The sequence below is a fragment of the Ipomoea nil genome, unplaced genomic scaffold (genome assembly GCF_001879475.1).
Source record: "Ipomoea nil cultivar Tokyo-kokei standard unplaced genomic scaffold, Asagao_1.1 scaffold0482, whole genome shotgun sequence".
NCBI classification, from domain to species: domain Eukaryota; kingdom Viridiplantae; phylum Streptophyta; class Magnoliopsida; order Solanales; family Convolvulaceae; genus Ipomoea; species Ipomoea nil.
The window spans coordinates 3,755,949-3,778,280 of NW_017616910.1; the positions used below are offsets into that span (position 1 = coordinate 3,755,949).

General features: G+C 41.1%; 1 long non-coding RNA gene across 1 annotated transcript; it reads left to right on the forward strand.

Annotated features, from left to right (window-relative positions):
- Positions 1 to 300: 300 nt before the first annotated feature.
- LOC109173601 lies at positions 301 to 17,053 on the forward strand. Its single transcript, XR_002052928.1, has 3 exons — positions 301 to 314; positions 891 to 892; positions 16,932 to 17,053. It is a non-coding gene; the product is annotated as an uncharacterized LOC109173601 (long non-coding RNA).
- The last annotated feature ends 5,279 nt before the right edge of the window (positions 17,054 to 22,332 follow it).

Below are 22,332 nucleotides of genomic sequence, written 5' to 3' on the forward strand. Positions count from 1 at the left end.
AAATTGTTTAATTCTTACTAATGAAAGAAATTATGATACTTATGAAAAAAATGTAATATTTTAAATCAAAATGTAATATTAGCTTAATTATTTAATTGGCCGAAATGAATATAGTGTATTTGTTGTAGTAGTTATAATTATATAAATTTGTTAAAATGTTGTTAACAAATGTTTAACTAGGTTATTATTATTTTAGATTGGCTTGTGATGGATAAAAGTTGGATGAAAGCTAATCGACTTAGTCAGGAATATGAGGATGGAGTTAGAAATTTTTTACAGTTTGCAAATAATAACCTTCCGAATAGTAATAAGAGGTTCTTCTGTCCTTGTACGAAGTGTTGTAATCAGAAAAGGTTAGGTGAAGATGACATATATGATGATCTAATCGTTAATGGGATTAATCCATATTATACACAATGGATTTGGCACGGTGAAAGCGATGTGGCTACAACATCTAACATGTATGTTGACAATGAAGATGATGAGTTTGAAGATCGGTTGGATGAAATGTTTCGCGATGTTGGAGAAGAGTTTACCAATCGGTCAAATGAGTTGGATGAATTATTGAATGATTCAAAACAACCTTTATGGCCAGGGTGTAGTAAATATACTAGATTATCTGCTGTATTAAAATTATTCAACTTGAAAGCTGGGAATGGGTGGAGCGACAAGAGCTTTACTGCGTTACTTAAAATAGTCAATGATATGCTTCCAGATGGTAATGAACTTCCCAAGAGTACATATGATGCCAAAAAGATGTTGTGTCCCATGGGTATGGGATACAAAAAGATACATGTTTGCCCTAACGATTGCATATTGTTTAGGAATGATTACAAAGACTTGCATGCATGTCCAATATGCGGGGCATCTCGTTATAAAACAAGAGAGAGTAGTAAAGTACGTTTGAAAAGTCCACCAGCTCAAGTTTTGTGGTATCACCCAATTCTTCCAAGATTTAAGCGCATGTTTGCAAATCCAAGCGATGCGAAGAACTTATCATGGCATGCAGATGAAAGAATTTCCGATGGCAAGCTTCGACACCCGGCTGATTCTTCTCAATGGATAACATTTGATAATGCATATCCTGAATTTGGCCACGAGTCGAGAAATCTTAGACTTGGACTTTGTACTGATGGTATTAACCCCCACGGGAACCTAAGTAGCAAGCATAGCTCGTGGCCAGTTATGTTGATAATTTATAATCTGTCCCCGTGGTTGTGTATGAAACGCAAATACATATTATTAAGCTTGATGATTTCTGGGCCAAAACAACCAGGTAATGATATAGATATTTTTTTGGCGCCTTTGATTGATGACTTGAAGCAATTATGGGATGAAGGTGTGTTAGTGTTTGACGCATACCGGAAGGAGACTTTTAAGTTGCATGCAATGCTTTTTTGCATAATCAATGACTTTCCAGCTTATGGAAACTTGTCTGGATATAGTGTCAAAGGTCATAAGGCATGCCCCATATGTGAAGATAATACCTGTTATCATCAACTGGTTCATGGTAGAAAGACTGTATACATGGGGCATCGGAGATTTCTTGATAAATTTCACCCTTATAGAAAATTTAAAAAGGCATTCAATGGGGTCCAAGACTATACAGATGCTCCACAACCATTAACAGGGAATCAAGTTTATGAACGAGTTGAATGCATCAATGTTACTTTTGGTAAGACTCAAAAGCTTCAATCTCAAAGAGGTAAGAGGTCAAAAAAGGTACCTACAAATGAGAAGAGTCCATGGAAAAAGAAATCTATATTATTTGATCTTCCATATTGGAAGACACTAGATGTGAGACATAGTATTGATGTGATGCATGTGGAGAAAAATGTATGTGATAGTCTTGTTGGAACTCTTTTAGACATAAAAGGTAAGACTAAAGATGGACTCAATGCTAGATTGGATTTGGTTGAAATGTGTATACGACCTACATTAGCTCCACGTTGCGGGGATAAGAGAACATATTTGCCTCCGGCTGCTCATACTTTATCAAGAAAGGAGAAAATAAGTTTTTGTGAGTGTTTACGTGGAGTAAAGGTACCACAATGGTATTCATCAAATATTAGTAGACTTGTTAATATGCAAGATTTGAAGTTGGTGGGGTTGAAGTCTCATGATTGTCATGTCTTAATGCAACAACTATTGCCGGTGGCTGTTAGAGGCATATTGCCTAAAAAGTTGAGATATACCATCATAAGACTTTGTTTCTTTTTCACATGGAGACCATCGATGTTTCTCTAGTTCAGTTCTTTATGAAGTAACAAGTTCTTTAGTATTATTTATTCATAATAGTTTTATATTTATATAGTTGGTAATCTATATATAATTGGTTGTGTTTGTGAATAGGGGTGTTTATATTGATTTTGAGTTGGCATCAAAAGACATGTATGGCTTCCTAGATCCATATTGGATTCAACCACAAATGAATAATATGGAAGACAGGAAATCGTATATAAATTCCACCATGCAGTCTGGGAAGAAAGTGGTATACTTAGCCCCATATGTTCTCAAGTAAGTATTAATTACGTTTTAAATAAAAGTACTTATATATAATATATTTTTATTATATATTATATTCACTTAAAACTAATAAATTATTTATTTGTAGTGAGCATTGGATGTTGATGGCTATTTGTCCTCGACTAAATGAAATTTTTTGGTTTGATTCACTTGGTCATGGGCCGCGTGAAGACATTAAACATATAATGGAAACGTATGTAAATTTATATAATTAATTAGTAGTTATCATTAAACTAGTGATGCCAAGTATTTATATATATTCTATGTCTTATATTAATAGGTGTATGACTGCAACAAACATGATGAGTGGAAAGATACAAAATCGTTCACCAAAATGGACTATATGTTCGGTAAGTACTTCATTCACATTGTAAAACATCCAAACTTATTGTTTTTTTTTATTAATTTATTTTAATTTGAATGTAATTCAATGTAGTGTGCTATACAAAAGGGAACCACCGAATGTGGTTATTATGTGATGAAGTTCATGTTGGAAATTGTTTCCAACAACCTAAGCAAAGGAATGGATAAGGCAAGTAATTTCATAATATATCTTTTTGCTTCAAATGTTTAAAAATACTTGCTTATTTATTAATTTTATTTCTTTTGAACTTTGTAGGCTTTGGAAAGACAAGGAAGATTGCCCTACAACAAAAAAGAGATTGATGAAGTTAGAGACAAATGGTCTAAGTTTCTTATTGATGAATGACTTAATAAAATGCTTCTTAGTTGATACTTTACATTTAAAATTAGTTTATGTTTATTGGCTTAATGTTTAGTAGTTTTGTTGAATTGTGATACTTATATTAGTTTTATGTTTAGTAGCTTGAATTAGTTTAATGAATTGTGTTCTTTATATTAGTTTCATGTTTAATAGTTTGATACTTTACGTATAAAATTAGTTTATGTTTATTGGAGTAATGTTTAGTAGTTTTGTTGAATTGTGGTACTTATATTAGTTTTATGTTTAATTAGTAGCTTGAATTAGCTTAATGAATTATGTTCTTTATATTAGTTTCATGTTTAATAGTTTGAATTAGTTTAATAAATTAGTTGATGTTGAATGTTAAATTGCTAGCTGCGCAGGATTTGAAAATTGATACAGGTTGGGTAGAAACCATAAAACGAATATAATAAAAAAAAATATAATAACATACGACGTCGGCTTTTAGGATAAAGCCGACGTCGTATGTTATTTTTTTAAAAAAAATAAATATATACAGCGTCGGCTTTTACCTAAACTCCGAAGCCGTATGTTAATTATTTTTTTTCTTAAAAAAAAATAAATATATACGGCGTCGGCTTTTACCTAAACTCCGAAGCTGTATGTTAATTATTTTTTTTTCTTAAAAAAAATAAATATATACGGTGTCGACTTTTACCTAAACTCCGAAGCCATATGTTAATTATTTTTTTCTTAAAAAAAAATAAATATATACAGCGTCGGCTTTTACCTAAACTCCGAAGCCGTATGTTAATTATTTTTTTCTTAAAAAAAAAATAAATATATACGGCGTCGGTTTTTAAGTAATAACCGACGCCATATGTTAATTATTATTTTTTTTAAAATATAAATAATATACGGCGTCGGATTTACCCTAAAACCCGACGCCGTATGTTACATACGACGTCGGTTGTTTAACCGACGTCGTATCATTTACTTACGACGTCTCTAAAGTCGACGTCGAAAGATAACCGACGTTAAATGGGGTATTTTAACCGACGTTAAAACCGTTTTCTGTAGTAGTGAAAACACATCTAAGAACAAACCCATAGGATTAAATCTAATGTTAAGGTGTAACATTGTACCTTTTCCAACTCCATGGGTAGAGCTAAACGGGTAAGCTAACGTCCCAATCTTCTCGACTATGTCATATGACCCTATGAATCGAGGGCTTAACTTTCCCTTTTTTCCAAATCTCATCACTCCCTTAGTGGGAGACACCTTTAATAACACCTACAATTCACGCATGATCAAAGCTTCGAATACTTAGCGCAACTCAACTATTGGTTCATAAATTCGGGGTTACCTTATTTGTGACACCCCGTAAATCCAAACTCTAATTAAGGATTAATTAGAGAATTAATCCTAGTTTCCTTGTTAATTTATTCCTAAAAATCCTGAATTTCAATAGTTGAGGGACTAGAACTTGACTAGTCACTTAAAGTCAAAGGGTTGTACCTTATGCTTCTTGGGTTGTGCCCTTGTTCCCTTATTCTTCCAACTTTAGTAAGGGTAGAGATGTCTTTCTACCTAAAGTTTGTGGTTCATGCTAACCTAGCCACAACCCTTCATTTCATTCACCTATAATCTAAACACAAAATCTCTAACTTTTCTCTAGAAAGGTGTAGCTTCTTCTCCAAGCTAGAATTTGGGCATCCTAAATCTTGCAAGTTGTCTTCCAAGATTCCTACTTTCCTCATCTTGAGCATAGTGGAGGGTAAGATCCTTGCTCTTTTGGTGTTTTTAACCTCCTTCTAGATGTCTTTTTCTAAAAATAGAATCTTTGTTGTCTTTTGGTTTGTTTATGAAGTTGGTGTCGCAGAAGAGCTTTATGAGAGACTTTCTAAGGGTGAGAAAGAGAAGTTTTAGGCTACAAAGGTAACCCATGCTTTACAAAACCTATTTTCTTACTTATATGATGATTTTTTGGCATCTAATTGTGAATTCTTGTGTTGAAATGTGAGATTTGATGCATTGTCTTGTGGTGATGCACGTTTAGAGCTTGTTCTTAGGGTTCTTGAATGCCAATGCTTGGCAAATTCTTGGGTTCAAGTCATATTGTTGTTTTGTGTGAGATTTTGGGTGTTCTGGACTTGTTGTTGAAAATCCCCGAAGGGATAATGTTGGTGTACAGGGTGTACCCGCGGGCGGAACGGCGGGTAGGGCCCTACCCGCCGCCCCACCCGCGGGGAAAAGGTTCTCGTGGGTTGGTGTAGCCGCGGGTGGAGGTCCACCTGAGGCCCCACCTGCGGGGAACGTTGTGGATTGTGGCGGGGATTTGTTCCCCGTGATTCTTTTGACTCGGTATTGATGTTTTGACCTCTCGATGTTGTTTTATTGGGCTATTTGTGAGTCTTCTTGATGTTTCATATGTCTAGAATGGTATGTTAGGAATCCATGTTGGATTTGGTGTCTTGAATCGTGCTAAGGGTCTAAATTGTGATTCGTTGGTCTAATGTGAGTCTTGGATGTTCTTTGGAACTACTTTTGGTTTACCCATTTGATAAGCATGCTAGTTTGATGTTGAAATGCTAGTGTGTGCGGTTTGTACTTTCCAATTGAGATTAGCAACTTGTGTTAAACATCGTTTGGTGTCGGATTGTGATCCTTCGTTGTTGAGTATGGTTTCATATCTTTGTTGTGATCCATTGATTGATTCATATGATGTGAACGTATGTAATTGTTGTACCCTTTGATTGATGCTTGATTAAGGTTATTGTTGAACCTTAGTCTTCTTGGTAATGATGATGACTTTTGTGATTATGATTGAAATTGGTGGTGTGTTACTTGAGCAAAGGCTCATATGTTGGAGGTTGTATGATTGAAATTAATGGTACCCTCGTGTACTGAGAGTTCTGCGGTGAATAGGAGATATTGGAGGGGGGACGACGGTCTTCGATGGCATAAGGTTGGACTCAGAAGTAAAGGGTGGCACTAGGAGGTAATGGTTGGAACTGAAATAAGGTCAGGGGTAGCCATAAGGTTGGAACAGGGCATAAGGTTGGAACTATGATACTTGTGACATGTAGTTGTCACGGTGGCATGTAGTTGCCAATGTGTGAATGTGTGTTCTTTGCTAATGAGCATGTCTTGATGTATTCTACTTTGTGATATGTAGAGTGCATCTCGAGTTGTATTATCTTCCATGATTCTTGTCTTGTTAATGTCATAAGGATGTTGATTTCCTTTTCCTTTTGAGAGTGTGAATGAGTCCTTGAAGTTGACTTCTCTCTTGGCTTTTGAAATGATATATACTATATTCCGTTTCGAAAAATGTTTTTGACTTATACTTATTTATATATGCTATTTAACGCGTATTGATGGGTTACCAGCAATATTTGTTGACCGGGTGTCATCCCCATGTTATGTTTTCCTTGTTCTACAGGTTTTGAGTAGATGTCTGAGAGCGCTACACTTGGAGCGATAGATAGCCTAATCACCTTGTCTAAACGTTTTGTTGTTGGCCTGTGAGCCTTTTGAGTAGCCTGTGCGCCTTGACTCTTTATACTATGTTGAATAGTTTAGTTTTTCCGCCTGTGCATCTTTAGTATGTAAGATGTGGCATAATGCCCCCATATAGACTTGCTTCCGCTTAATGATTTTGGATGATTAGATTGTTTATCTCTTGCATTTAAGTTTTAAAATTTTGGTAAAATCGGGGGTGTTACAGTTGGTATCAGAGCCTAGGTTTGAGCCTAGGATGTTAGAGTCTAAACTTTAAGAAGTTAAGTGTGGTTCGAGACCATAAGATGACCTTTAAGTATCTAAGTGTTTAGGACTTAGGACTTCTAGGATGCGTGGTGAGCTGTGTGTTGTTTTCCGTTTGCTCTGTTCGCTTTGTTGTTTCAGTTTAGCTTTAGCTTTCTTGTAGTTAGTGCCAGGTAAGGGTGCGCTTTTTATTTGTGCCTACCGTAACCGTGTTGTTGTTGTAGAAGTATCACCATGGCTCCGCCTCGCCATCGTGCTGTGACGTTCGACGATGCTAGTGACGTGGTTAAGAAACCTAGAGTATCAGGAGTTCACAACATCCCCAGTGTCGTCGAGCGATAGATCAGGAGTGGTGCGTCCACTCGGGCAAGCCCCAGTGATGCTACAGTACTGCCGCCTCGCGGACAAAGACCGTTTGGAAGCTTGGGAATCCAGAGCTCAACAGGAGAGTCGTCTCAAGAGAAGATCCTCGCTTTAAGTGAAGCTCGGGCTGGAGATGGCGACGTTGTGACCGGGACTCCGGTGCATCTAACTCGTTCGTATCCTCGGAGCTCGTGAAGAAGTTGGATTTGACCGATGGCGTTGAGGTGAAGCTGAGTGTGAAGGTGGCCTCCAGGGAAATCAATTCTTGTGGCCGTCTTTTCGAGAATGTCAAGATAGTTATCAGCAGGGAAGAGTTCCTTAGCAATCTGATCCAGTTTGTGTTGGATGGAGTGGATGTAGTCTTAGGTATGGATTGGCTGGGACAGTTCAAAGCTCAGATTCTTTGTGGTGAACAGAAGGTCGTACTAAGAGGGCCAAGTGGAAAGAGGGTGTCATATCGAGGGACAGAAGGGGAGTCTGGAGTCAAGATAGTGTCAATGTTAAGGATGGAGAAGTACGTCGAGAAAGGTCACGAAGTCTTTCTGTGTTCCGTCGAGAATTTGAAGGCAAAAGGAGACACAGCTCAATCCATACATGTGGTGCGTGAGTTCCTTGACGTTTTTCCCGAGGAAATTCCAAGCATGCCTCCCCCTAGAGAGGTGGAGTTCTCGGTAAACCTTGTGCCTGGAACGGCACCAATATCGAAGGCCCCTTACCGTTTAGCGCCCAAGGAGATGCACGAGTTGAAAGTTCAGTTGCAGGATTTGCTGGACAAGGGTTATATCCGACCAAGTACATCGCCATGAGGAGCGCCAGTGCTCGTCGTTAAGAAGAAGGATGGGAGCATGAGGTTGTGTATAGATTATCGATTTATCGCGAGCTCAGCCAAGTAACTGTCAAGAATAAGTACCTACTACCGAGGATCGATGACCTGTTTGACCAACTCGGAGGTGCTGGCGTATTTTCTAAGATTGATTTGAGATCGGGCTATCATCAACTGAAGGTGGCTGGTAAAGACGTACCTAAGACCGCTTTCAGGACTCGCTATGGACATTATGAGTTCACGGTGATGCCGTTCGGTTTGACCAATGCACCAGCGGTGTTCATGGATTTGATGAACCGAGTATTCAAGCCACATCTTGATGATTTTGTGATTGTGTTCATCGATGACATTCTCGTCTACTCCCGGAATAAAGAGGAACATGAAAGGCATCTTCGAACGGTACTTCAGACTTTGAGGGAAAAATAGTTGTACGCCAAACTCTCTAAATGCGAATTCTGGAAGGACAGTGTAGCGTTCCTAGGGCACGTGATTGACAGCAAAGGTATTTCGGTGGATCCGGAAAAAATTCGAGCAGTCAAAGATTGGGCCGTGCCAACGAAGGTAGCAGAAGTGACGAGTTTCCTTGGGTTAGCGGGATACTACCGCAGATTCGTGTTGGATTTTGCCAAGGTGGCTCAACCTCTAGCCAAGTTGTTAAAGAAGGACGTGCCTTTTCAATGGAACCAAGATTGTGATTCAGCATTCCGGGAGTTAAAAGATAAGCTTACTACCGTGCCCGTGTTAATCTTGCCATCGGGGACAAAGGGATTTGAAGTGTACAGCGATGCGTCCAAGAAAGGGATGGGTTGTGTTCTAATAAAGAATGGAAGGGTGATTGCCTATGCTTCTAGACAGCTCAAGGTGCATGAAGAGAATTACCCAACTCAGGATCTAGAGTTGACAGCTGTAGTCTTTGCCTTGAAAATCTGGAGACACTACTTATACGGAGTGCGCTGTAAAATCTTCACGGACCACAAAAGCCTCAAGTACATTTTCACGCAAAAGGACTTGAACATGCGTCAAAGACGTTGGTTAGAGCTCATTAAGGATTATGAGTTGGACATCCAGTACCACGAAGGGAAAGCAAACATGGTGGCCGATGCTCTAAACAGGAAATCCAAGCACGCTATCAATTCGATTTGGGTGGTGGCTGACGAACTTTGTAAGGAACTTCAAAGAATGAACTTGAAGGTAGTGGAGCAAGGCAAAGTGGAGGCGGAAATCCATCTATTCAACCTGAGGATTGTGCCTACCCTCTTGGAGGAGATTAAGGGAGAACAGTTGAAAGACACCGGCCTGATGAAGATAAGGAGTGAGCTGGATAAGGGAAAGAAAGGATCTTTTGATTTATCTACCGACGGAGGGTTGAGATACAAGGGTCGTTTATGCATACCTGCGTCGTGTGACTAGTTGAAGCGCCAAATTCTTGAGGAGGGTCATAACACACCTTATTCGATACACCCCGGGGGTGACAAGCTATACAAAGACGTGAAAAATCTCTTTTGGTGGCCCAACATGAAGAAGGAAATAGCGGAATTCGTGAGTCGGTGTTTAAATTGTCAAAAGGTCAAAGTTGAGCGTTGTAGAACCAAAGATTTGGTGCAGCCGTTGGAAGTACCACAAGGGAAGTGGGATTCTATTTCCATGGATTTTGTGGGAGATTTATCGGTGACCCGCACCGGCAAGGACAAGATTTGGGTAGTGGTGGATCGGCTAACCAAGACGGCTCGACTCATTGCGATGAAGGAAACGTGGACGATGACTTAGTTAGCCCGAGCTTATGTAAACCAAGTAGTGAAGTACCATGGTGTACCCGGGACATTGTCTTCGACCGAGATCCGAGGTTCCTATCCCAATTTTGGAAGTCTTTGCTAGCGGCTATGAGGAAAAAATTGAATCCTAGTACAGTTTTTCACCCTGCCACAGACGGACAAACCGAATGGACAATTCAAACAATTGAAGATATGCTAAAGGCGTGTATGTTGGACTTTCAAGGTTCGTGGGAAGAACACCTGGACCTAATAGAATTTTCTTATAATAATAGCTACCATTCTAGTATACGAATGGCACCGTACGAGGCACTTTATGGTCAAAAGTGTTGTAGCCCGTTATGTTGGGAAAACTTGGTCAACCTAGTGATGTTAGGTCCACAGTACTTGCATGACACGGTGGAGAAAATCAAACACATTCAAGGGAGGATAAAAATGGCACAGGATCGCCAGAAGTCGTATGCCGATTTAGGCAGGAATCAGGTGGAGTTCGCTGTTGGAGACAAGGTGTGGTTGAAGGTTTCTCCCACCCGGGGAGTTATGAGATTCGGGAAGAAAGGCAATTTAAGCCCTCGGTTCATTGGGCCTTATGAGATTCTTGAAAGGATAGGGAGTTTGGCATATCGTCTAGTGTTACTAATGGAGTTGGAACGGGTGCACAATGTCTTTCATGTGTCCCAACTTAAGAAGTATGTGCATGATCCGACGCATGTAATTCTGCTGGAGGTGGTTCCGCTTGATGGTACCATGTCTTACGAAGAAAGACTGCTTCGGATTTTGGATTTCAAAACCAGGGAGACTCGCAGGAAGTCGGTAAAGATGGTAAAAGTTTGGTGGTCACATCATGGTGTAGAAGAAGTAACCTGGGAGTTGGAGTCGGCTATGAGAGAGCGTTACCCGGAGTTGTTCACCTCAGGTGCTCAAGAAACTCCTTTTTAGACTTTTTGAAAACCTTGCAATTCCTTGACGTTTACAAACTTTACACCTTTTGGAACAATGATGTGTTGCTTAAATGGTATTCTTGTTTTTCCCTTTTGTCACATGGTTGATTCGTGTTACCCGTTTTGTTTGAACTCGTCGTGCCCAAGCTTCGGGGACGAAGCTTCTTGTTAGGGGGAGAGGATGTGACAGCCCGTAAATCCAAACTCTAATTAAGGATTAATTAGAGAATTAATCCTAGTTTCCTTGTTAATTTATTCCTAAAAATCTTGAATTCAATAGTTGAGGGACTAGAATTTGACTAGTCACTTAAAGTCAAAGGGTTGTACCTTATGCTTCTTGGGTTGTGCCCTTGTTCCCTTATTCTTCCAACTTTAGTAAGGGTAGAGATGTCTTTCTACCTAAAGTTTGTGGTTAAAGCTAACCTAGTCACAACCCTTCATTTCATTCACCTACAATCTAAACACAAAATCTCTAACTTTTCTCTAGAAAGGTGTAGCTTCTTCTCCAAGCTAGAATTTGGGCATCCTAAATCTTGCAAGTTGTCTTCCAAGATTCCTACTTTCCTCATCTTGAGCATAGGGGAGGGTAAGATCCTTGCTCTTTTGGTGTTTTTAACCTCCTTCTAGATGTCTTTTTCTAAAAATAAAATCTTTATTGTCTTTTGGTTTGTTTATGAAGTTGGTGTGGAAGAAGAGCTTTAGGAGAGGCTTTCTAAGGGTGAGAAAGAGAAGTTTTAGGCTACAAAGGTAACCCATGCCTTACAAAACCTATTTTCTTACTTATATGATGATTTCTTGGCTTATACTTGAATTCTTGTGTTGAAATGTGAGATTTGATGCATTTTCTTGTGGTGATGCATGTTTTGAGCTGGTTCTTAGGGTTCTTGAATGCCATTTCTTGGCTATTTCTTGGGTTCAAGTCATATTGTTGTTTTGTGTGAGATTTTGGGTGTTCTGGACTTGAATTAGGACTTGTTGTTTAAAATCCCCGAAGGGATAATGTTGGTGTACAGGGTGTACCCGCGGGGAGGGCCCTACCCGCCGCCCCACTCGCGGGGAACAGGTTCTCGTGGGTTGGTGTACCCCCGGGTGGAGGTTCACCTGTGGCCCCACCCACGGGGAACGTTATGGATTGTGGCGGGGATTTGTTCCCCGTGATTCTTTTGACTCGGTATTGATGTTTTGACCTCTCGATGTTATTTTATTGGGCTATTTGTGAGTCTTCTTGATGTTTCGTATGTCTAGAATGGTATGTTGGGAATCCATGTAAGATTTGGTGTCTTGAATCGTGCTAAGGGTCCAACTTTGTGATTCGTTGGGCTAATGTGAGTCTTGGATGTTCTTTGGAACTACTTTTGGTTTACCCGTTTGATAAGCATGCTAGTTTGATGTTGAAATGCTAGTGTGTGCGGTTTGTTCTTTCCTATTGAGATTGGCAACTTGTGTTGACCATCGTTTGTTGTCGGATTGTGTTCCTTCATTGTTGAGTATGAGTTCATATCTTTGTTGAGATCCATTAATTGATTCCTATGATGTGAACGTATGTAATCGTTGTACCCTTTGATTGATGCTTGATTAAGGTTATTGTTGAACCTTAATCTTCTTGGTAATGATGATGACTTGTGTGATTATGATTGAAATTGGTGGTCTGTTACTTGAGCAAAGGCTCATATGTTGGAGGTTGTGTGATTGAAATTAATGGTACCCTCGTGTACTGAGAGTTTGGCCGGTAAATAGGAGATGTTAGAGGGGGGACGACGGTTCTCGGAGGCATAAGGTTGGACTCAGAAGTACAGGGTGGCACTAGGAGGTAATGGTTGGAACTGAAATAAGGTCGGGGGTAGCCATAAAGTTGGAACAGGGTATAAGGGTGGAACTATGATACTTGTGACATGTAGTTGTCACTGTGGCATGTAGTTTCCAATGTGTGTGTGTGTTCTTTGCTAATGAGCATGCCTTGATGTATTCTACTTTGTGATCAGTGGAGTGCATCTCGAGTTGTATTGTCTTCCATGATTCTTGTCTTGTTAATGTCATAAGGATGTTGATTTCCTTTTCCTTTTGAGAGTGTGAATGAGTCCTTGAAGTTGACTTGTCTCTTGGCTTTTGAAATGATAAATATTGTATTCCGTTTTGAAAAATGGTTTTGACTTATACTTATCTATATATTCTATTTAACGCGTATTGATGGGTTACCAGCAATATTCGCTGACTGGGTGTCATCCCCATGTTTTGTTTTCCTTGTTCTACAGGTTTTGAGTAGATGTCCGAGAGCGTTAGACTTGGAGCGATAGATAGCCTAGTCACCTTGTCCAGACATTTTGTTGTTGGCATGTGAGCCTTTTGAGCGGCATGTGAGCCTTTTGAGCGGCATGTGCGCCTTGACTCTTTATACTCTGTTGAATGGTTTAGTATTTCCGCATGTGCATCTTTTGTATGTAAGATGTGGCATAATGCCCCCGTATAGACTTGCTTCCGCTTAATTATTATGGATGATTAGATTGTTTATCTCTTGCATTTAAGTTTTAAATTTTTGGTAAAATCGCGGGTGTTACATTATCGCCCACTTAGAACTCGACTGGCCTTCTCCCTTGATCAGCATACGACTTCTGTTTATCTTGGGCCGCTTTCAATATTTCTCGTATCAACTTAACCTTCTCCCTAGTTTCCTGTTAGTACTGGAGTCCAAGCACTACTCCTTCGACCGCGTCTTCCTAACACAAAGGACTCTTACACTTCGGTCCATATAGAGCTTCATACGGTGCCATTTTGATGCTCGAATGGTGAGTGTTGTTATAGGAAAACTCGATTAAGTCCAGGTGTTCGTCCCACGAACCCTGAAAACCCATCATGCAAGCTCTAAGCATGTCTTCCAGAGTCTGTATAGTCCTCTCAGTCTGCCCGTCGGTCTCTGGATGGAAGGCTGTACTCAACTTAAGCTTAGTACCCAAAGTAGCTTGCAATGTCCTCCAAAACTGGGATAAGAAACGGGAGTCCCTGTCAGATACTATGTCTCGGGGTATCCCATGGTACTTAACCACTTTCTCAACGTATGCTCTGGCCAATTGTTCCATCGTCCACGTCTCTTTCATGGGTATAAATCGAGCTGTTTTGGTTAGCCGATCCACAATTACCCATATCTTATCCTTCCCAGTCTTTGTCAAAGGTAAACCTCCCACGAAGTGTGACACCCCAAAAATCCACACTCCAATCCATGAATTAATTGAGTAATTAATTCTAATTCTTTTGAGGAATTGATTCCTAAAATCCTGATTTTTAATACTCAAAGACTAGTATTTGACTAGTCAATCTTTAAGTTGTGTTGTACCTTGTGCTTTGAAGGGAGTTCCCTTGTTCCTTACACTTTCTAAGAGTTAGTAAAGGTAACCTTGTCTTTTCATCAAGAGTTAGTATTCAAACCTAAACCTAGAAGACTTCTTCATTTCATTCCTTATAATCCTAGAAAATATCTCTACCTTCTCTCTAGAAAAGAAGTGTAGCTTATTCTCCAAGCCAAGTTGAGACCCTTGTCAAGATTCCAAGTTTTGCTTCCAAGATTCAACCTTTCACCTATTTGGGCATCTAGGAGGGTAAGATCTAAGCTTGTCTTGTCTTTTTGGTTCCATCTTAGTTGTCTTTTTCTTAAAGGTATGATCTTTATGATCTTTTGGTTTGATCTTGAAGTGGGTTTGAGAAGTGAGCCTAGTGGAGAGCTTGTTGTGGTGTAAAGAGAAGTCTTTTGGTCTTCAAGAGGTAACCCATGCTCTACAAAACCTATTTTGCTTACCTATATGTGATTTCTTGGATTCTACTTGTTCTTTGCTATGAAATGTGAGGGTTTATGCATTTATCTTGTGATATTGCATATCTAGAGCTTGTGTTTAGGGTTCCTTTGTGCCATTTCTTGGCATTTTCCATGGTTCAAGTCATTTTGTTATATTGGGTGAGATTTGGCATGTTTTGGACTTGAATTTGTGTTTGGAGAAGAAAATCCCCGAAGGGATTTGTTGTGGAACAGGAGTGTTCCCGCGGGTGGAACGGCGGGCGGGGCACCACCCGCGGGTACATAGCCTGTGGGAATATGTTCCCGCGGGCGGAACCACGGGTGGGGCACTACCCGTGGGTCTACCCGCGGGTACATGGTTGGTGTTGTGATGGGATTTGTTCTCCGTGATTCGTTTGTCTCGGTATTTGATCATTTGGCTTCCCGATGTTTTTTTGTGGAACTATTTGAGTGTCTTCATGATGTTTCGTAGGTCTAGAACTATATGGTAGGTATCCATGTAGGACTTTGGTGTCTTGATTTGTGCTAAGTGTTCAACATTGTGTTTCGTTGAACCAAGAGGTGTCTTGTGTGTTCCTCGGAACTATCTTGAGTTTCCCCGTTGGTAAGCATGCTAGTTCGTTGTCTTAATACTAGCGTGTGTGTGGTTTGTACCTTCCGTCTGGTTGATGATAACTTGTGTTATTCATCGTTGTTGTTGATTGGGTTGTGACCCGTTCCTTGATTGAGTGTGTGTCATACCTTCGTTGTAATCCGTTGTTTGACTCGTGTGACTTGTGGTGTGTGTGGCTTTACCTGGATTGCATGATTAGTGGTATGGGACACTAGTCACCAAGGTATTGCAGCGGTCCTCGTGGTGGCCGTGACGTGATTATGGAGTTGTGGCCTGAATGATGGGTCCACGTGATTGGGGGATAACATGTGTTATCCGGGCATGTGTTGCCGTGATTGGTGGTGGTTCATTGGTGGTTATAGGTGGGGGACGACGGTCCCGGCGGAATAAGGTTGGACTTAGCTGTACAGGGGATCCTGGAGGTAATGGTTGGCTTGAAGGTACAAGGTTGGGGGTAGCCATAAGGTTGGAACAGGGCATAAGGAAGGCATACCAACTCGCGATGGGTGATGTTGCAAGGGCTTGTAAAGCCGGCATTGTGTGATCTTCTCTCGTGACGTGTGTAGTCACGGAGACTTGTGGTGTTTTGGCATGTGTTGCCGTTGGGTGAGTCTTTATCCTTGTGTATGGTTAACCTTCGTGGTTTGGGATGTGTTCCCGGTGTTATCCTTGTGAGTGATGAGTCTTGTGTTGTCTTTTGATCTTGGTTTTTAACTTATATACTTATGTATTCCGTTTCGAAAATGGTTTTTATATCTTATATCTACCTATGTATGATACTTAACGGTATTGGTGGGTTACCAGCATTATCGCTGACCGGGCGTCGTCCCAATGTTTATCTTTGTATCTTTCAGGTGATGTTTAGACGAGCGCGAAGTCTAGAGCCTGGTAGCTTAGTACCTTCACCTTTAGACTGTGGTTTTTGTGGCCTGTGCGCCAATGTTTTTCGACTGTTTTAGACGGATGTATTGGGATAGTATTATACACTTGCAGATTGTTGCCTTAGCGTTACCTAGTGTGGTATACCTGGCATAACACCCCTTTTTGGATTTCTTTTATCCAGTTTCCGTTTATCTTCCGTTGTGCTAGTTTTGTTGTTAATCTGCATGTGTTAGGGCTTCAATTGGGCCTTGTTTTTGGGGGTGTTACACGAAGTCCATGGAGATAGAGTCCCACTTCTTTTCTGGTATGTCTAGGGATTGCACTAAACCTTTAGGTCTGTTCCGTTCGGCTTTAACTTTTTGACAATTTAAACATCGCTGCACGAACTCGGCTATCTCTCTCTTCATCTTTGGCCACCAGAAATGCTTCTTAAGATCTCCATACAACTTGCCCCCACCGGGGTGTACTGAATAGGGGGTACAATGCCCCTCTTCCATGATTTGCATCTTAATCCCCTCGCATTTCATGGGTACGCACCAACGTCCCTTGTGCCTAATGCTCCCGTCTGAATCTACCTCGAAAGGCCCACATTTCCCATCGACCATCTTGGCCTTAATTCTTTCCAACTTGACATCCCCCGATTGATTTTCTCTTATCTCATCAAAGATGCTCGGTGTGATCCTTAAGGTGTACAATGCCACTTCTCGGTTAACTTCACCACTATTTCGTATTTCCAAATTTAACCGCTGAAACTCCCTACACAACTCATTTAGCACAACCCAAATACCTCCCAAGGAGTGACTAGACTTCCTACTCAAAGCATCAGCTACCACATTTGCTTTCCCCTCATGATACTGGATCTCCAAGTCGTAGTCCTTAATCAACTCTAGTCACCGTCGTTGTCTCATGTTCAACTCTTTCTGGGTGAAGGTGTACTTTAAGCTTTTATGATTAGTGTAAATTTTGCATTTCACCCCCTATAAATAATGTCTCCAAATCTTTAGGGCAAAAACCACTGCAGCTAGTTCTAAGCCGTTGGTAGGGTAGTTGACCTCATGTGTCTTCAACTGACGCGATGCATACGCTATCACTTTCCCATTTTGCATCAATACACAATCAAGTTCCTTATGTGACGCGTCGCTGTAAACCTCGAACCCTTCCTCGCCCGACGGCAATGTCAAAACCGGTGCAGAAGTCAATCTTCGCTTGAGTTCCTGAATCGCCATCTCACACTCCTCGGTCCACTGATACTTGGCTGCCTTTTTAGTGAGACTAGTAAGAGGTTTAGCTAAAATCGAGAAATCCTGCACAAATCTCCTATAGTATCCTGCTAAACCCAAGAAGCTCCGCACCTCCGTGACTGACTTAGGTACTGGCCATTCCATCACTGCCTTAATCTTGGATGGGTCTACTGTTACTCCAGCTTTAGTGACCATATGTCCCAAGAAAGCTACATCGTCCCTCCAAAATTCACATTTTGACAACTTGGCGTACAACTGGTGGTCCTTCAGTACCTGTAGTACTATCCTCAAATGTCTCTCGTGGTCGTCCGTCCCTTTTGAGTAAATCAAGATATCATCAATGAAAACTACCACAAACTCGTCCAGATACGGTCAGAATACCCTATTCATTAAGTCCATGAAAATAGTTGGCGCATTAGTCAACCCAAACGGCATCACAGTAAACTCATAATGCCCGTATCTCGTACGAAAAGCCGTCTTCTGAATGTCATTGTCTGCTACCCTCAACTGATGGTACCCTGATCTCAAATCTATCTTGGAGAAGACCCCCGCTCCCTTCAATTGATCAAATAAATCATCAATCCACGGTAAAGGGTACCTATTCTTTACAGTGACTTGGTTCAATTCCTGGTAGACTATACACAGTCGCATACTCCCATCTTTCTTTTTCACAAATAGAACAAGGGCTCCCCAAGGCGATACACTCAGTCTGATGTAACCCTTCTCTAGCAGTTCCTGTAGCTGTCCCTTGAGTTCGGCCATTTCTGCGGGTTCCATACAGTAAGGAACCTTGGATATGGGTGCGGTGCTTGGTTGCAAGTCAACTAAGAACTCCACTTCTCTTACTGGGGGTAGTCCTGGAATCTCATCGGGAAATACGTTTGGGAATTCCCTTACTACAGCAATCTTTTCCAAGCTCTCGTCTTTGGCGTTCACATCCTGGAGGGTGTATAGGTAAACTATATGCCCCTTTTCCACATACTTCCTCATCATAGTCATGGACACCACCCTCATTCCTGGTGGTTCCGGATTGCCTTTGTATGACACGTATTTCCCTTTCGGTCCTCTCATTATCACCTTGTGTTCCTGACATAAGATCTTGGCCTTGTGCTTGCCTAACCAATCCATCCCTAAGATCATGTTCATACCCTCCAATTTTATTTTAATGAAGTCCCCGGGAAAGGTTACTTCCGATATCTCCACGGGCAAGCCTTCTAAGATGTCTTTGCAATCAATCAATATTCCTGAGGCGAGCCGGATACTCATCTCCCTTTGACTGGTAGGCTTCCATCCAAACTCGTCCACCATCACCGAGGATATGAAAGAGTTGGTAGCTCCAGAGTCGAAAAGCACTACTGCGGGTACGTGATTCACCAGAAACATCCCCGTGACTAGCTCTACTGGTACGGCGGGATCCAATCGGGTGGTAAGTACTCTCCCTTGTGCCCCTTCTTCTTCGGTAAATCCATGGGGTGGCTGGTTGTGCTGATTCTTGAAAATCTCCTTCCTTCGCCCCGACTAGTTCTTCTTCTTTTTAACTCCCCCTTGAATTGATAAGCCAGGGGTGCACTTGCTACCAGGAGGTGACTCATCCCCATAGAGCCGTCTCGGTGGCATTTCACCACCCTTCAATGCGAAAGAAAGGAAACAAGGTTAGAGCTCCTAAGAGTTAACTGTCTCTAACTTTCCTATCCCTAAGGCAAAGCTCACAACAAGCAATGCACACAAAACAAACAAAGGCATCTCTTCTCATCTACTTTAACAACTTAACAAGAACAACTTCTCTTCTAAGCTTTAACTTTCAAACTCGTGGTTTTTCTCTTTCAACTTCTCACTTTACTTCTCTACTTGGCTCACAACAGATAAAAAAAACATAACAAGCACATAGCTAAATCACATAAGCAATTAACAACAAGGCAAGGAAAACTCACGACCTCACCGCGCCTGTAACACCCCCCCCCCCCCCCCCCCCCCCCCCCGAAAACAAGTTATATAAAAAGCCTTAACACATGCAGATAACACAACTAAACACTAGCACAGCGGAAGATTAAAAGATAACTGGATAAATGTAAATCCCAGTCATGGGGTGTTACGCCACGTTCACCAACAAAGATGAACGCTACGGCAAAATCTGCATGGTTCACAACTGTCCCAAATCTCACAAGTCTATAACTAAATCGGCTCACAGGCCGTAAAACAAACGAAAGGAGCTATACTATCGGGCACTAGACATCGCACTCGTCTAGACATCACCTGAAAGAACACAAATAAACATGGGACGACGCTCGGTCAGCGAATAATGCTGGTAACCCACCAATACATGTTAAGTATCATACATAAATAGGATGTATACACAAAATCATTTCGAAACGGAATACATATATATAAGTGTAAAGCCAAGAGTGAACACCAACATAAGACTCAACACTCTCAAAGATACACGGGAACACATCCCAAGACCACAAAGGACAACAACAACAACTCAAGAATAAAGACACGACAATTGGCACCACATGCCTTTGCGACTACACACGTCACAAGAAGAGAACACAACCACGGCTACACAAGCCCTCGTGACATCACTCATCACGAGTTGATATGCCTTCCTTATGCCCTGTTCCAACCTTATGGCTACCCCCAACCTTATATCTAGTTCCAACCTTTACCTCCAGGACCCCTGTACACCAAGTCCATCCTTATTCCTCCGAGGACCGTCGTCCCCTCTCCAACAGATCTCCAACAGAACCATCGATTTCATAGTACACGAGGGTACCGATCACACACACGGCAACACATGCCACCCAAGAATCACGTGAACCTTACACAAAGGTCACAACTCCATAATCACGTCACGGCCACCACGAGGACCGCTGCAATACCTTGGCGACTAGTGTCCCACACCACTAATCGTGCAATCCAGGTAAAGCCACACACGCATCACACCTCAACAGGAATCAATCAACGGATCACAACGAAGATATGAAACACACTTAATCAAGGAATGGATCACAGTCCAACAACAACGATGATTAACACGAGTCATCATCAACAATAGGAAGGTACAAACAACACACACGCTAGCATTTAAACACCGAACTAGCATGCTTAACAAACGGGTAAACCGAAAGTAGTTCCGAAGAACACACAAGACTCATCACAGTTTAACGAATCACAATGTTGAACACTTAGCACGATTCACGACACCAAATACCTACATGGATACCTACCACATAGTTCTAGACATACGAAACATCAAGAAGACACTCAAATAGTTCCACAAAAGAACATCGGGAAGTCAAAAGACCAAATACCGTGTCAAAAGAATCACGGGGAACAAATCCCCATCAAACATCACAGTGTTCCCCGCGGGTAGGCCCACGGGTAGGCCTCTACCCGCGGTTCCGCCCGCGGGTACAGGCTTCCCAAAACTTGTTCCCCGCGGGTGGGCGGCGGATGGGCCTCCTACCCACCGTTCCGCCCGCGGGTACAACCTGTACCACATCAACACCTTTCGCAAATTTTATCTCCAAACACAAATTCAAGTCCAAGACATACCAAATCCCACCCAATACAACAAAATGACTTGAATCAAAGGAAATGCCAAGCAATGGCACAAATGAACCCTAAACACAAGCTCTAGATATGCATTTTCACAAGACAATGCATAAACACTCACATTTCATAGCAAAACACAAGTAGAATCCAAGAAATCACATATAGGTAAGCAAAATAGATTTTGTAGAGCATGGGTTACCTCTTGTAGACTAAAAGACTTCACTTTACACCTTAACAAACTCTTCACAAGGCTCACCTTCCAAACCCACTTCAAGATCAAACCAAAAGATCCTAAAGATCCTACCTTTAAGAAAAAGACACCTAAGATGAAACCAAAAACACAAGATAAACTTAGATCTTACCCTCCTAGATGCCAAAATAGGTGAAAGGTTGAATCTTGGAAGCAACTCTTGAAGTCTTGGCAAGGCCTCAACTTGGCTTGGAAGAAAAGCTACTCACCTTTTTAGAGAGAAGGTAGAGCTAATGTTTTAGAAAGTGTAAGGGATAGAATGAAGATGTCTACTAGGTTAGGTTACAATACTAACACCATGTGAAAGGTCAAGAGTGCCCTTACTAACATTAGAAAGTGTAAGGAACAAGGGAACTCCCTTCAAAGCTCAAGGTACAACTTTGCCTTTGGAATTGACTAGTCAAATACTAGTCCTCAAGTATTAAATTTCACGGTTTTAGGAATTAATTCCTCAATTGAAATAGGATTAATTACTCAATTAATCCATTAATTGAATTTGGATTTTTGGGGTGTCACAGCGCCCCTATTTGACACTTAGAGCTTTCTTATCACCTATTCTCAAACTTAACCACTAAACTCAAGGCTTTCTCTTCTTAATTCATTACTTAGGGTTCTTTCCCTAATCTTATCCTTCCTAGGATTTCACTCAAGTTCATCTTTTCATCTCATCCTACTTAGGATTTCAACTTAGAGATCATTTCCTATTCGGTCTTTCCTAGGTTTTCCACTTAGAGTTCTCATACTTAATCCTAAGAGTCAAACTTCTTAAGTCTCCCGCGGTTCGTACCGCTCTGATACCAATTTGTAACAACCCACTTTTCTAACTCTTATTCATAAATCTAAACCACAATAATCATAAACTAAGCAGCGGAATTAAATAGCTAAAAGATAACTAGTGGGAATGTCACCGCCACAACCACCACTCTGTGGTGATTGCACATGCTAAGGGGTAGGACTAGAAACTAAATAAATATCTAACATCTATAATATGAACTGAAATCATAATGGGGAAAAAGGTCACCCCAAAAGTCTACATCATCAAAGTCTACAAATCAACATAATCAACATAAGTCTAAAATTTGGATAATAAAGTCATCAACAAAGCATAAGAGTTTAGACATCTCAAACTACGAGACTAATCTAACTCGATCAC